At 45.1% G+C, this 14,077-nt stretch overlaps 1 protein-coding gene across 1 annotated transcript in view; it reads right to left on the bottom strand.

Moving 5' to 3' along the window:
• park (E3 ubiquitin-protein ligase parkin) overlaps positions 1–14,077 on the bottom strand; it is a 651,541-nt gene that overhangs the window by 32,249 nt on the left and 605,215 nt on the right. The window lies entirely within an intron of this gene.

Raw genomic sequence — 14,077 nt, 5'->3', positions numbered from 1 at the left:
GGCTTCTGCCCCGTACGTTAGTAATGGTAAGACATAGCTGTCATACACTTTTCTCTTGAGGCATAATGGCATCCTGCTGTTAATTATCTGAGAATGCCTGCCAAACGCACCCCAGCCCATTCTTATTCTTGTGATTATTTGAGCCTCAAGATCCGCATCTGCGGTAACTACCTGTCCTAAGTAGATGCGTTCCCTTACCAGTTCGAGTGCCTCGCTAACTATCGCAAACTGCTGTTCTCTTCCGAGACTGTTAAACATTACTTTAGTTTTCTGCAGATTAATTTGTAGACCCACCCTTCCGCTTTGCCTCTCCAGGTCAGTGAGCCTACATTGCAATTGGTCCCCTGAGTTACAAAGCAAGGCAATATCATCAGCGAATCGCAAGTTACTAAGGTGTTCTCCATTAACTCTTATATCCAATTCTTCCCAATCCAGGTCTCTGAATACCTCCTGTAAACACGCTGTGAATAGCATTGGAGAGATCGTATCTGCCTGCCTTACGCCTTTCTTTATTGGGATTGTGGTGCTTTCTTTATGGAGGACTACGGTAGCTGTGGAGGCGCTATAGATATCTTTCAGTATTTTTACATACGGCTCGTCTACATCCTGATTCCGTAATGCCTCCATCACTGCTGACGTTTCGACTGAATCTAACGCTTTCTCGTAATCAATGAAAGCTATATATAAGGGTTGGTTATATTCCGCACATTTCTCTACCTGATTAATAGTGTGAATATGGTCCATTGAATCGCCTTTACGGAATGCTGCCTGGTCCTTTGGTTGACAGAAATCTAAGGTGTTTCTGATTCTATTTGCGATTACCTTAGTAAATACTTTGTAGGGAACAGACAGTAAGCTGATCGGTCTATAATTTTTCAAGTCTTTGGCGTCCCCTTTCTTATGGATTAGGATTATGTTAGCGTTCTTCCAAGATTCCGGTACACTCGAAGTCATGAGACATTGCGTATACAGGGTGGCCAGTTTTTCTGCACGAATTGCACGAATACTGTTAGCGTATCAGCCTCATCCCCACGAGGTCACCAAGTGTTGCCCATCCAAGTAGTTGATGACAGAGGCTCAGGACTCCATTGGAACTGCTGCAGCTGGACCTAAGAAAAACAGTCCTAAGGAAACAACTTACTCAGAACAGTGAACATGATCAAAGAACCAAACGAAGGGTGCCAACACAGGGAATATGCCAGGAATTTTCGCTCAGCTCCGAGCTGGATGCCCGCTGTAGTCATTAGGCAACGCAATTCTCAGATGGAAACTACAGATCGAAGATGGGGAACAACGGACCCGACATCTGGATCATCTAAGACCACAGTCGATACGCGACTGGCACAACCGTCCTAGCTCAGGAACTTCCACTGAATGCCTAGAGCTACAGTTACCGCTTCCGTCAGGGACCAGAGACAAAGCTACAGTGCTCTTCGCAAAGTGGCAGCAAGTTTGGCGGACGAAGTACTTCCATCCGGCGAGCTCGCGCAATTGGAGCTCAGTGACACCATAAGATCACCGCATAGAGAGTGTTCCACGATTCCTCCCACAACTTGGCTTCGTCAAAGCACTAGGGAATGCCAGCCTGTGCTTTGGTTTTCTTCTTGAACTGCTGCTTTAACTTCCCGTAATCTCTCATGTTAAAAGGAGAGGAATTGTGGTAAGTGGTACTACCAGGTGGCGCTGCTCGTACCAAACTGTACGAGTACGGTTTGTTTGGATTTTGTGGTGAATGGACGTGCATTTCGGGGCTACGCGGCGACGACGAAATCACGTTTTTGTGCATGCTTTGAGTTTGCTTCTGTTATTTATTTGCTGGTTTTGGCATTTAAATAGTAATTGGAGGGGGGTTCGTTTCCTCTCCTTCCTTTTGTCTCGTATTTCGGGTGTGCGGGTGTGCTTCGTGTACATTTGTGTTGCGGGATGATTAGAGCGTCCTTTCCTGCCACGTGTTTCAACATGTGCAGCCGGGTGGGACGTTGAGTGTTTGTAGCCTTTAAATGATAGCTTATAAGTGGTAAGACTAATAGCTAATAGTGGTTTTACTGTGCGTGTTTCGTAGAAAAGTGCGAGCGCGGCCGCGTGGTTGAGCGCGTGCGAGATCGTGTCATACCTTCGGTCTCCGCGGCATTGATTGTTTTTGAAACAGTGGTGAGAGTTGCTTTGCAGCATTTCAAGGATTTGGATCCTGTGCGTATCGGTTTTTGCTAAAAGGGACGTGCTCTGCATTGATATAGTACTATAGTATTTGCAAAAAGCCGTGCAATACATGGCAAGAAAGCCGGTAAAGCAGGCCGTACGGATTGAGGGTCCCTCAAGGCAGATGAGGAGACGGATGAGAATGGAGAGGGCGTCAAATCAATCGGCACACAATGTGATGTCGATAGTAGGCGGCAGAAAATGGAGGCTTTCCAGGAAGAGCTTCTCAAACAGGTGCAAGAGCTCAAAAATGAGCTAAACAGGGAGCGTGAGGCAGGGAAGGTAGTTGAAAAGAGACTTGAAGCAGCCGAAGAAAAGCTGAACAGGACCGCCATTGAGACCGAGAATGTGCGTGACAATGGAACGCAGACCCCCGACGCGACAGGCGAGGGAGGGTCAGCGAAATACGTGGAACGCAGGCAGGGTGATGAAGGGTTAGCTGGAAAGAGCCGCACCTACCTTGAGGCCGCTAGGCTGAAAAAGCAGGTGCCCAGGGAACAATGCCCCTTGTCGAGTCCGCACCACGCGGAAAAGGACAAAGGGAAGCAGGGAGAGGTAGGAGAGAGTGAAGGGGTGATTATCGCTGGCGACTCAAACCTGGCTGGGTGCTCAAAAGCAATTGTGAAGATGGTGAAAGGCGACAAAAGAGCGGCGGTAGGGACATTTCCAGGGCGCACACTGGGTTCTGTCATGGAGCACGCAAAGGCGAAGCTCGCGGAAAATGCCCAGGTGCGCAACCTCGTCATAGTAGCAGGTGGCCTAAATGACGTCCTAAACAGGAAAGGGCTAGGGCTAGCCCAGCACTTGGCGAAGGCGGTGGACGACTTGCGTGAGCTATCCCCTCAGGTGCCTATCGTGGTGTGCACGGTGCCGGATGTGCCTGTCCGTGACAGTCACGTACAAAGAGCCGTAGTGGCTGCTAATGAGGCAGTATGGAAAATGAACCGAGAGAAAGGCTTCAAGGTTGTCGAAGTAAACAGGGAAGTGAGACGTTGTGGTTTTAAACTAGACGGGATCCACTTCAATTAAAGGCTACCACGAGAAGTGGGCTGGCGACTTGGTGGTCGCGCTGTTGCTTTTTTAGGGGGCCCGCGGGCGCTGACGAGGTCAGAGTAGAGAGTAATGAAGAAGGTCCCCTAGGGGAACATCAGAAGGGCATCGCCGTCGATAACAGAAAAAGGGGGAATACAAGAAAAAGAGCTCGCCATGCAATAGGCTACATAAACAAGCAGGGAGGCAGAAGAAAGGAAAAGTGGGCAGAGATTGAGGAGCAGTAACAGAGAGAACAAATAGGGGTGCATGCGGTTACAGAAACGCACCTTAGAGACTCAGAAAAGCCACCAGTTATTGAGAATTATGTTTGGAAAGGGTGCAACAGAACTAAGTCGGAAAGAAAGGGAGGGGGAGTCGGAACGCTCATCCATCAGGGAGCCAAATGGAAAAGAGTAAATTCACAATGTAAAGTGCATCTTTGGTTATCAGGTACAATAAGTGGGAAAGAAACTTGGCTGGGCGTTACGTACTTGTGGACCGGAAAAAATTGCACAGAGAAGAATAAAGAGTTAGTGGAATGCATAAGCGCCGATATTAAGGGTTTCGGGAGTGGTGCTGAAATTGTCCTATTAGGTGACATGAATGCCCACATACAGGATTTAGATGGCTATACCGACAATAACGCGAAGTCAATGCTGGACCTTTGTGAGCAAAATAACCTCGTGATCGTGAATACAGGGCCTAAGTGTGAAGTACATATCACGTGGGAAGTGGGAAACCGGCAATCGACCATTGATTACTGTCTGATGACAGAAGGAATTCATGATAAGTTGAGAGAAACGGTCATCGATGAGGAAGGGTTTAGCAGCATAGGGAGTGACTATAAACGCGTCATTTTGAAAATGGGATATGTAGATGGGAAAGAGAGCAAGGAGAGCAAGATGGCCAGTCCAAACTAGAACACTGAACAAATAGCAAATATAGTCACTAGAGTTAAGGAAGAATTTGGCAATTGGCCAAGTAAACAGAGGGAATATGGTGAGATTCTAAGTGTAATAACGACAGCAATATGGACAAAGAGAAACAACACGTTCGTTGGAAAGGAAAAAAGAAACCGAAAAACTGGTGGAACAAGGAGATACGAGAAGCGATCGCCGAACGACAGAAAGCATCTCTCGAGCACATGCAGGCAAAGAAGGCGCAGTTGCCACACCATGAAGAAACCACTAAATGAGAAATATACCGGGAGAAAAAGTCTATGGTTCAAATACAGGTGCAAGCAAAATTAAAACGTAAAAGTGAACGTTGGTTGTCAGAAATACGTGAGAAAAAGAAGGCCGCACCTAGAATATTTTGGAATCACATAAAATTATTAGGCAGGAAGTCAACAAGAACACAACGACATATCTTAGACGACGATGAAAACAGACTGGAAGGAGAAGCGGCAATAAATTAAATCCAAAAAGTAATAGCCGAATCTTTCCAAGGCGACGACGAGGTTGTATTCGAAGAAAAAAAAGGCGCATGAAAGAGACCCAAGTGGAAAAGGAGCTGGTGCCCACAAATTTAAACTGGAAGAAAGCGGAAGAGAAAAATTCTCAAGCGCACAGCCACAGGGCTAGGCGAGGTTCTCGTAAGGTTGATAAATGAAGTAGGACCAAAAAGTAAGGAACCTCTGGTGAAAGCAGTGGAAAAAAACTTTAAAGGATAGACGAATACCAGACAGTTGGCGACAAAGTAGGATGAATTTAATTTATAAAGGTAAGGGGGAGAAAGAGAGAATTCACTCGTATAGATCGTTGACCATAAAATCGGTAATATACCGGTTAGCAATGCAGGAAATCAAATTAAAGCTTCAAGCATGGGCAGAGAATAATGGCAATTTGGGAGAGCTTCAGAATGGCTTCAGAATAGGTAGGCGTTTGGATGATAACTTGTTTGTTTTTACTCAGTGTATTGAAATATCAAAGCAGAAACAAGACCGTTGTATGTGGCATTTTTAGACATTACAGGAGCCTACGACAACGTAGACAACATTTTGTGGGATATTCTGGAAGGGGAAGGCTTAGGTAACGACTGTGTACAGTTTTGAGAGAGATTTACCTAGAAAATACCGTTTGCGTTGAATGGGAAGGGATGAGAAGCGCGGAGAAAGTTCAAATCAACAAGGGACTGAGGCAGGGGTGCCCTTTATCCCCGCTGCTGTTTATGATGTACATGGTGAGGATGGAGAGGGAGCTAGGAGGAAGTAATATCGGGTTTAATCTCTCATACAAACAGGCAGGTACAGTAATAGAGCAGCAACTCCCCGGTTTATTTTATGCGGACGACATTGTGTCGCTCGCTAACAAGCAAAGTGATTTGGAACGTCTGGCTAATATCTGTGGACAGGAAGGCAACAATTTAGGTTTGAAATTTAGTGTTAGAAAATCAGGTGTTATGGTATTCAATGAAAATAGTGAACAGACAGTGGAGTTACAGGGCCAAGAAATACCTCGGGTAACAGAATATAAATACCTTGGTATATGGATAAACGAAGGCAATGGATATATGGAAACACAGGAAAAAGCCATAACAGTAAAGGGGAAGAGAAATGCAGCCATAATGAAGCACAGAGCGCTATGGGGATACAATAGGTACGAGGTCCTCCGAGGTATGTGGAAAGGTGTAAATTGTTCCAGGACTTACTTTTGGAGATGCGGTTGTTTGCTAGAAATCAGGGGTACAATAAGGACTCAACGGGAACCAAAGGTCAGTGGGTCACCTCGCATTGGGCGCTCACGGGAAGACTACAAATGAAGCTGTGCAGTGTGATATGGGCTGGACTAGTTTTCAAGTGAGGGAAGCTCGCAGTAAAATTGAGTATGAAGAACGGCTGAGGAATATCGAAGAAAGTAAATGGCCTGGGAGAGTGCTGAGGTATCTGCAAAGGAAAAACATTGATTCACAGTGGAAGATAAGAACTAGGAAGCTTACCAGCAAGTATTTGGCCTGTAGGGTGGGCAGCACAGCAACAAAGAAGGTCAAGCGGAAAGTCAGAGAGTCTTAATTAAACTCATGGGTGGCGGCAATGGAAAAGAAACCTGCCATGAGTAACTTAAGAGGAAAAAACAAAATCAGGAAAGAAAGAGGAAATCAGGAAAGATCAGGGCCAACCTAGAATTGCGGGTGGTATTGGAGTGGGCCGATCTAAATTTGGCGGTTTGTGGAGGCGGGCTAATCTGTATTTGGGGGTGATATGGAGTTGGTGCAGCGGTGGCGTAGAGGTAGAACACCCGCCTCGCGTGCAACAGGACTGTGGTTCGAATCCTGGTGCCGCGCAAGTTTCCACCGGATTAAAAAAAAACCGCGTGTTGATAAAATTGCATAAACAGGCCTGGACTGTGACCAGAACCGGTAACGCACTCCCTCACCAGAGCTGGATAGGCCACCCTGGTGCAGTACATGGCCACAACCTCCTATATGAAGACAACAATGAAACCCCGGCCCTCAGTCCCCAGCAGCTGCGAAGCAACTGGCCACGGCGGCGTTCGTAACTGCGACGCAGCAGAGGGTGCTAAGAATCCCTGGCTCCGGACAGGCCGCCATTGGAATATGGACCTGGCAACGTTTAACACTAGAACGTTATCTAGTGTGGCGAGTCTAGCAGTGCTATTGGAGGAATTAGAGGGCAGTAAATGGAATATAATAGGGCTCAGTGAAGGTAGGAGGCCAAAAGAAGCATATACAGTGCTAAAAAGCAGGCACGTCTTGTGCTACCGGGGCTTAGCGGAGAGACGAGGACTACGAGTCCGATTCCTGATTAATAAGAATATAGCTGGTAACATACAGGAATTCTATGGCATTAAAGAGAGGGTGGCAGGTCTTGTTGTGAAACTTAACACGAGGTACAAAATGAAGGTTGTACAGGTCTACGCCCCTACATCAAGTCATGATGACCAGGAAGTCGAAAGCTTCTATGAAGACGTGGAATCGGCGATGGGTAGCGTGAAAACAAAGTACACTATACTGATGGACGACTTCAATGCCAAGGTAGGCAAGAAGCAGGCTGGAAACAAGGCAGTGGGGCAATATGGCATAGGTGCTAGGAATAGCAGGGGAGAATTATTAGTAGAGTTTGCGGAACAGAGTAATACGCGGATAATGAATATCTCCTTCCACGCGCGGGATAGCCGAAAGTGGACGTGGAGGAACCCGAACGGCGAGACTAGAAATGAAATAGACTTCATACTCTGCGCTAACGCTGGCATCATAAAACATGTGGACGTGCTCAGCAAGGTGTGCTGCAGTTACGATAGGAGGGTAAGAACTCGAATTAGCCTAGACCTGAAGAGGGAACGGAAGAAACTGGTGCATAAGAAGCCGATCAATGAGTTAGCGGTAAGAGGGAAAATGGACGAATTCCAGATCAAGCTAAAGAACACGTACTCGGCTTTAACTCAGGAAAAGGACGTTAGTGTTGAAGTTATGAACGACAATCTTGTGGGCATCATTAAGGAGTGTGCAATAGAAGTCGGTGGTAACTCCGTTAGGCAGAATACCAATAAGCTATCGCAGGAGACGAAAGATTTGATCAAGAAACGCAAATGTATGAAAGCCTCTAACCCTACAGCTAGAATAGAAGTGGAAGAACTTTCAAAGTTAATTAAAAAGCGGAAGACAGCTTACAGAAGGAAGTATAGTATGGATAGAATTGAACACGCTCTATGGAACGGAGGAAGCCTAAAAGCAGTGAAGAAAATAGGAATTGGCAAGAATAAGATGTATGCGTTAAGAGACAAAGCCTCAATATCATTACTAATATGGAAGAGATAATTGAAGTGGCTGAGGAGTTATATAAATTTATACAGTACCAGTGGCATCAACGACGATAATGGAAGAGACAATAGTCTAGAGGAATTCGAAATCCCTCAGGTAACGCTGGAAGAAGTAAAGAAAGCTTTGGGAGCTATGCAAAGAGAGAAGGTAGCTGGGGAGGATCAGGTAACAGCAGATTTGTTGAAGGATGGCGGGCAGATTGTTCTAGAGAAACTGGCCACCCTGTATACGCAATGCCTCATGACCTCGAGCGTACCAGATTCTTGGAAGAACGCTAACATAATCCTAATCCATAAGAAAGGGAACGCCAAAGACTTGAAAAATTATAGACCGATCAGCTTACTGTCAGTTGCCTACAAACTATTTATTACGGTAATCGCAAATAGAATCAGGAACACCTTAGACTTCTGTCAAGCAAAGGACCAGGGAGGATTCCGTAGGCTACTCAAATATAGACCATATCCACACTATCAATCAGGTGATAGAGAAATGTGCGGAATATAACCAACCCTTATATGTACCTTTCATTGATTACGAGAAAGCGTTTCATTCTGTCTAAACCTCAGCAGTCATGGATGCATTACGGAATCAGGGTGTAGACGAGCCGTATATAAAAATACTGAAAGATATCTATAGCGGCTCCACAGCCACCGTAGTCCTCCATAAGGAAAGCAACAAAATCCCAATAAAGAAAGGCGTCAGGCAGGGAGATACGATCTCTCCAATGCTATTCACAGCGTGTTTACAGGAGGTATTCAGAGACCTGGATTGAGAAGAATTGGGGATAAATATTAATGGAGAATACCTTAGTAACTTGCGATTCACTGATGATATTGCCTTGCTTACTAACTCAGGGGACCAATTGCAATGCATGCTCACTGTCCTGGAGAGGCAAAGCAGAGGAGTGGGTCTAAAGATTAATCTGCAGAAAACTAAAGTAATGTTTAACAGTCTCGGAAGAGAACAGCAATTTGCAATAGGTAGCGAGGCACTGGAAGTGGTAAGGAAATACATCTACTTAGGGCAGGTAGTGATGGCGGATCCGGATCATGAGACGGAAATAATCAGAACAATAAGAATGGAACTAGGGTGGTTGTTTGGGCTAGTTGGTAATTCATGATCAAAAGTAACGTACAGCGCGAAGGACAAGGACAGCGATTGACAGCATATACAGCGCTGACTTCCAACAATATTTTATTGCGTTGCCACATCGTGTGCATATATACAAGAAAGGGCATGCGCAGAAAATGTAAGACTGTCAAATGGGGTGTTCTAATAGCAAGTCTCTGAACTAAGAGCATGGTCACCTGAAAAAATAAAAAATTAAGCATTACGATTTCTTTCTGTTTAGATAAGTGACTTCACCAGGGTTTAGCGCGATAGAGGGGGCACTAACGCAAATACTATTAATTTTCTGATGACATCAGCTTCCACAATTTCCCGGGTGAGCTGTGTCACGCTAAAACTTCAGTATCTTCAAAGAATGACACGCAGCCGCAGTCCCGGCAATGGATGCCGAAGTGGCCTTGTACAGTTCTGCGGACGTTGTTACAGTGCTCTTTTAGACGACCGTTGGACTGTCTGTCCAACGTATTTACTGCCGCAAGACAGAGGAATTTGGTAGACTACATTCATTGTGCCAGTCACAAAACGTTTTGTGTGGCCGACAGAACAACAACTCTGATGCGATTTAGGCGCGTTTACACGTTTACAGAGCGTTGCCAATTTTTCCGGGGCTGAGAAAACGACTGTGATTCCTGCAGGCTGCCCAATTTTCTTTAGCCTATGGGAGACATCATGCACATACGGCAACACTGCCGTATTTCAGTGCAATAAAACTATGCAAATCTATACAAAAACTATGCAAAACCCTTAGCCTCGACAAGCTAGCAAAAGTGATAGAAAAAACTAAAACGCTAAGCCTAGACATTTTCTTCTCAGCTAAGACGCATAAGAATGACTTCCCTCTGCGGGTTATCGTAACTGAAGCAGCGACTTGGCAGAAAGCTGTTGGCTTGTTTTCGAAAGATAAACTAAACCTTCTAATCATTGACGATCTTTTCCTCGTTAGAGATTCTGGTGAGGTTATTAGTTTTTTAAAAGAGAATGAAAAGGGACTCAAGATGTTCTTGATCGACGTTAAAGACCTGTACTATTCGCTTCCGCATGACAAGTTGCTTCTGGCTGTTGAAGAATGCATTGATGACTTTGGATAAGTTGGCTTTCAGAATGCTGCAGGTGTTTCTGTTAGTGGCTTTCTTGAATTGCTCACCTTCTACTTGAAATCAACTTACATCTAATGGAATGAACAAAATTACATACAAAAGAATGGTGTTTGTATAGGATCATGTCTGGCGCCCGTACTAATTGATATTTATCTAGCTCATCATGATCGCTATATATTCATGGTCCCCTAGCCGCGTCCCCTGTTGTCAAAGTGTGCAGGTGTGTGGACGACTACCTGATATTTATTGATTGCACTAATCCCGCTTTTGAGCCTGCTGTTTCTGAAGTCTTGGAGATCTTTAAGAAAGAGCTGGAGCTTCTAGAACTTACGCATGAGGTCCCCATTGATGATTCCTTGCGCTTTCTAGATCTCAGGCTGAGCCTTGCTAACAAACGTGTGCTGGTGCTTCGAACCAAGAAGTAAGAAGCCACTCTTACCCTTTATCTCTGCACACTCAAAACTCGTTAAACGACGTATTATAAAGTTATGTCTCGTTAACAGCCTCAATAAATCGTACCCACACCAGATGCAACATAGTCTTGCTGCTCAAGTTGATTGCCTGTCTTGAGCTGGTTACCCTTTGGCCTTAATTTCAGCCATAGCGGAACAGCTTCTGAGGCGCACAAAACGTGATGATCTCGCTTAATCAGGGAACCAGCGGGCTGAAAGACGCAGGTTTCCAGTGCTGCCGTATGTGCATGATGCCTCCCATAGCCTAAAGAAAATTGGGCAGCGTGCAGGAATCACAGTCGTTTTCTCAGCCCCGGAAAAATTGGCAAGGCTCTGTAAATGTGTAAACGCGCCTTGATCGCATCAGAGTTGCTGTTGTTCTGTCGGGCACAGAAAACGTTTTGTGACGTGCACAACGAATGTAGTCTACCAAATTCCCCTGTCTTGCGGCAGTAAATATGTTGGACAGACAGGCAGGTGCTTAAACGATCGACTAAGAGAGTACTGTAACAACGTCCGCAGCACTGTACAAGGCCACTTGGGCATCCACTGCCGGGACTGCGGCTGCATGCCATTCTTTGAAGATACTGAAGATTTAGCGAGACACAGCTCACAGTTCACCCGGGAAATTGTGGAAGCTGATTTCATCAGAAAACTTGGTAGTATTTGCGTTAGTGCACCCTTTGAACATCTTGAAGGGGCAGCGCAAAAAGACGATAACAGAAGGCAGGAACACACAGGACAGCGCTGTCCTGTGTGTTCCTGCCTTCTGTTATCGTCTTTTTGCGCTGCCCCTTCAAGATGTTCAACCAGTACCAACTCGCCCAAATGTCGATCCTTCTACCGTGCACCCTCTATCGCGCTGACCCGTGGTGAAGTCACGTATCTAAACAGATAGAAATCGTGTTGCTTAATTTTTTATTTTTTATTTTTTTCAGGTGACCATGCTCTTAGTTCAGTGACTTGCTGTTAGAACACCCCATGTGACAGTCTTACATTTTTTGCGCATGCCCTTTCTTTTATATATCCACACGATGTGGCAACGCAATAAAATATTGTTGGAAGTCAGCGCTGTGTACGCCGTCTATCGCTGTACGTTATTTTTGAATAAGAATGGGCTGGGGTGCGTTTGGCAGGCATTCTCAGATCATGAACAGCAGGCTGCCATTATCCCTCAAGAGAAAAGTGTATAATAGCTGTGTCTTACCAGTCCTCACCTACGGGGCAGAAACCTGGAGGCTTACGAAAAGGGTTCTACTTAAATTGAGAACTGCGGAACGAGCTATGGAAAGAAGAATGATGGGTGCAACGTTAAAGGATAAGAAAAGAGCGGATAGGGTGACGGAACAAACGCGACTTAATGACATCTTAGTTGAAATCAAGAAAAAGAAATGGGCATGGGCAGGACATGTAATGAGGAGGGAAGATAACCGATGGTCATTAAGGGTTACGGACTGGATTCCAAGGGAAGGGAAGCGTAGCAGGGGGCGGCAGAAAGTTAGGTGGGCGGATGAGATTAAGAAGTTTGCAGGGACGACATGGCCACATATAGTACATGACCGGTGTTGTTGGAGAAGTATGGGAGAGGCATTTGCCCTGCAGTGGGTGTAACCAGGCTAATGATGATAATAATGATGAAAGGGAACCCCATTACTTTTCGAAGCGAGATCGGGATGCCTTAGAACACGCACCTATAAAGCAAGCTATAAGAAGGAAGAAGAAGCATGTGCTTGCTGCGGTAAAGCCAGGGAAACTACGGAGCATGTTTTATTAGAATGTGAAGACGTGTACCCAGCCGGCGATTTAGGTACCATTAGTCAAAAGACTAGCGCAAGTAACAGGGACACAGACTGAGAAGACGACAGGACGAGCGCTAATTCTGTCGTCTTCTCTGTCTGTGTCCCTGTTATTTGCGCTAGTCTTTTGATTAATGATGACACACCAACTAGCCCAGCTTTCTGCTTTGATCGATTTAGGCACGACTGGCCTCCTTGAAGCCCTTGGGTTCAGAGGGAGCAGTGGTAAAGCAAACATGTCCGCAATAGACGTTAGTAAGAGGCGATTGGAGAATTGGTGGAAGAAAAGTAGGGAAACGACAAAAGACGGAGATGTACAAAAGCACAGTTCGAAATAGGGGATCAGAAAATTTGGGCGTGGTAGTTGATAGTGTTTTTTTTCTTTTTTCATTGTTTAACTTAGGTAGGATATTAGGCAGTATAGTAGCAAGATCTTGGTAGCGCAACTCATCGCCCCGTTCGAAAGGGGTCGCTCACAACATCCGTCCATCCATCCATCCATGTACAATAAATGTTCCAGCGTGTGATCTGTGTCATCGGTGTTCCTACGCCCTTCCCAGCGGCTATTGTGTCCTCTCTACCGCATGCTATGACCGCGGGCCCAGTCACCACAGATGGGTTTACAACAGTTTTTTCCAAGTTCATGCAACACTTTGGGGTAGACAATTCCACTCATCGCTCGTAAGAGGAAATAATTATTTCTGCTAGAGTTTTGCGCGGGGAATGATTGTAGTACTTTGCAATCAAAAATACACTATGACCTGTGTAGGGCATGAGAAATGTATGTGGCGTTTGCTAAACTTGTTTATTTATTTATTTACTTTACAGGATCCCGAAGGAGTATTGCGTGATGGGAGGATACAGGGAATTAGCAAAAAAGAAAGGAGTAAAAAGAAATTATACATTGTTAGCGAGTAAACATGAAAGAACAAATATCTAACAATATAAATAACACTTTGAATGAAATAAAACGACTGTGTGAAGTAAGAAAAAATGAGTACTAAAAAAATTATACAAATGGTAGCAGATGAAGACGAAAAAACAAGTCTCTAATAATGTTAAAGTAATACAAAACAAACATTCAAACAACACAAAAAAGAAAAACCTATAAAACTTCGCTACCAGTATTTACTTAGGTGCGCAGTATGGTTTAGTTGTGATAAATTATGGAAATAATATGCATAAGCGTGCTTTGAAGGATACTGAGTCAAGAATGTCAACTATGTCGTTTGGTAGGTTATTCCAATGTTGAATGGCACGTGGTAACGCGGAAGAATTGAAAGCATTTGTTCGGCCAAAGATAGACTAGAAACTGAGATGATTATGCAAACGCCGAGATGTACGAGATGGACGAGTGAGCGGCAGAGTGGACGGGCGCGTGCTATGGATTATTTTGTGAAGTAGACGAAGCAATCCTATGGTTCTTCGTGATTCAAAAGATGAGAGAGATAAAGATGACTTAATGCTAGTCACGCTAAAGTAGCGGTGATAATCTCTGACAATAAAGAGGGCGGCGCGGTTTTGGAGCGATCGGAGAGTCGTGATTAGGTAAGTGTTGTAGCTTCGACGCGGCGGCCGGACGGAAGGGTTACGG

This window comes from Dermacentor albipictus, unplaced genomic scaffold (assembly GCF_038994185.2).
Source record: "Dermacentor albipictus isolate Rhodes 1998 colony unplaced genomic scaffold, USDA_Dalb.pri_finalv2 scaffold_36, whole genome shotgun sequence".
Taxonomy (NCBI): domain Eukaryota; kingdom Metazoa; phylum Arthropoda; class Arachnida; order Ixodida; family Ixodidae; genus Dermacentor; species Dermacentor albipictus.
This window is presented reverse-complemented; position numbering and strand designations above follow the sequence as displayed.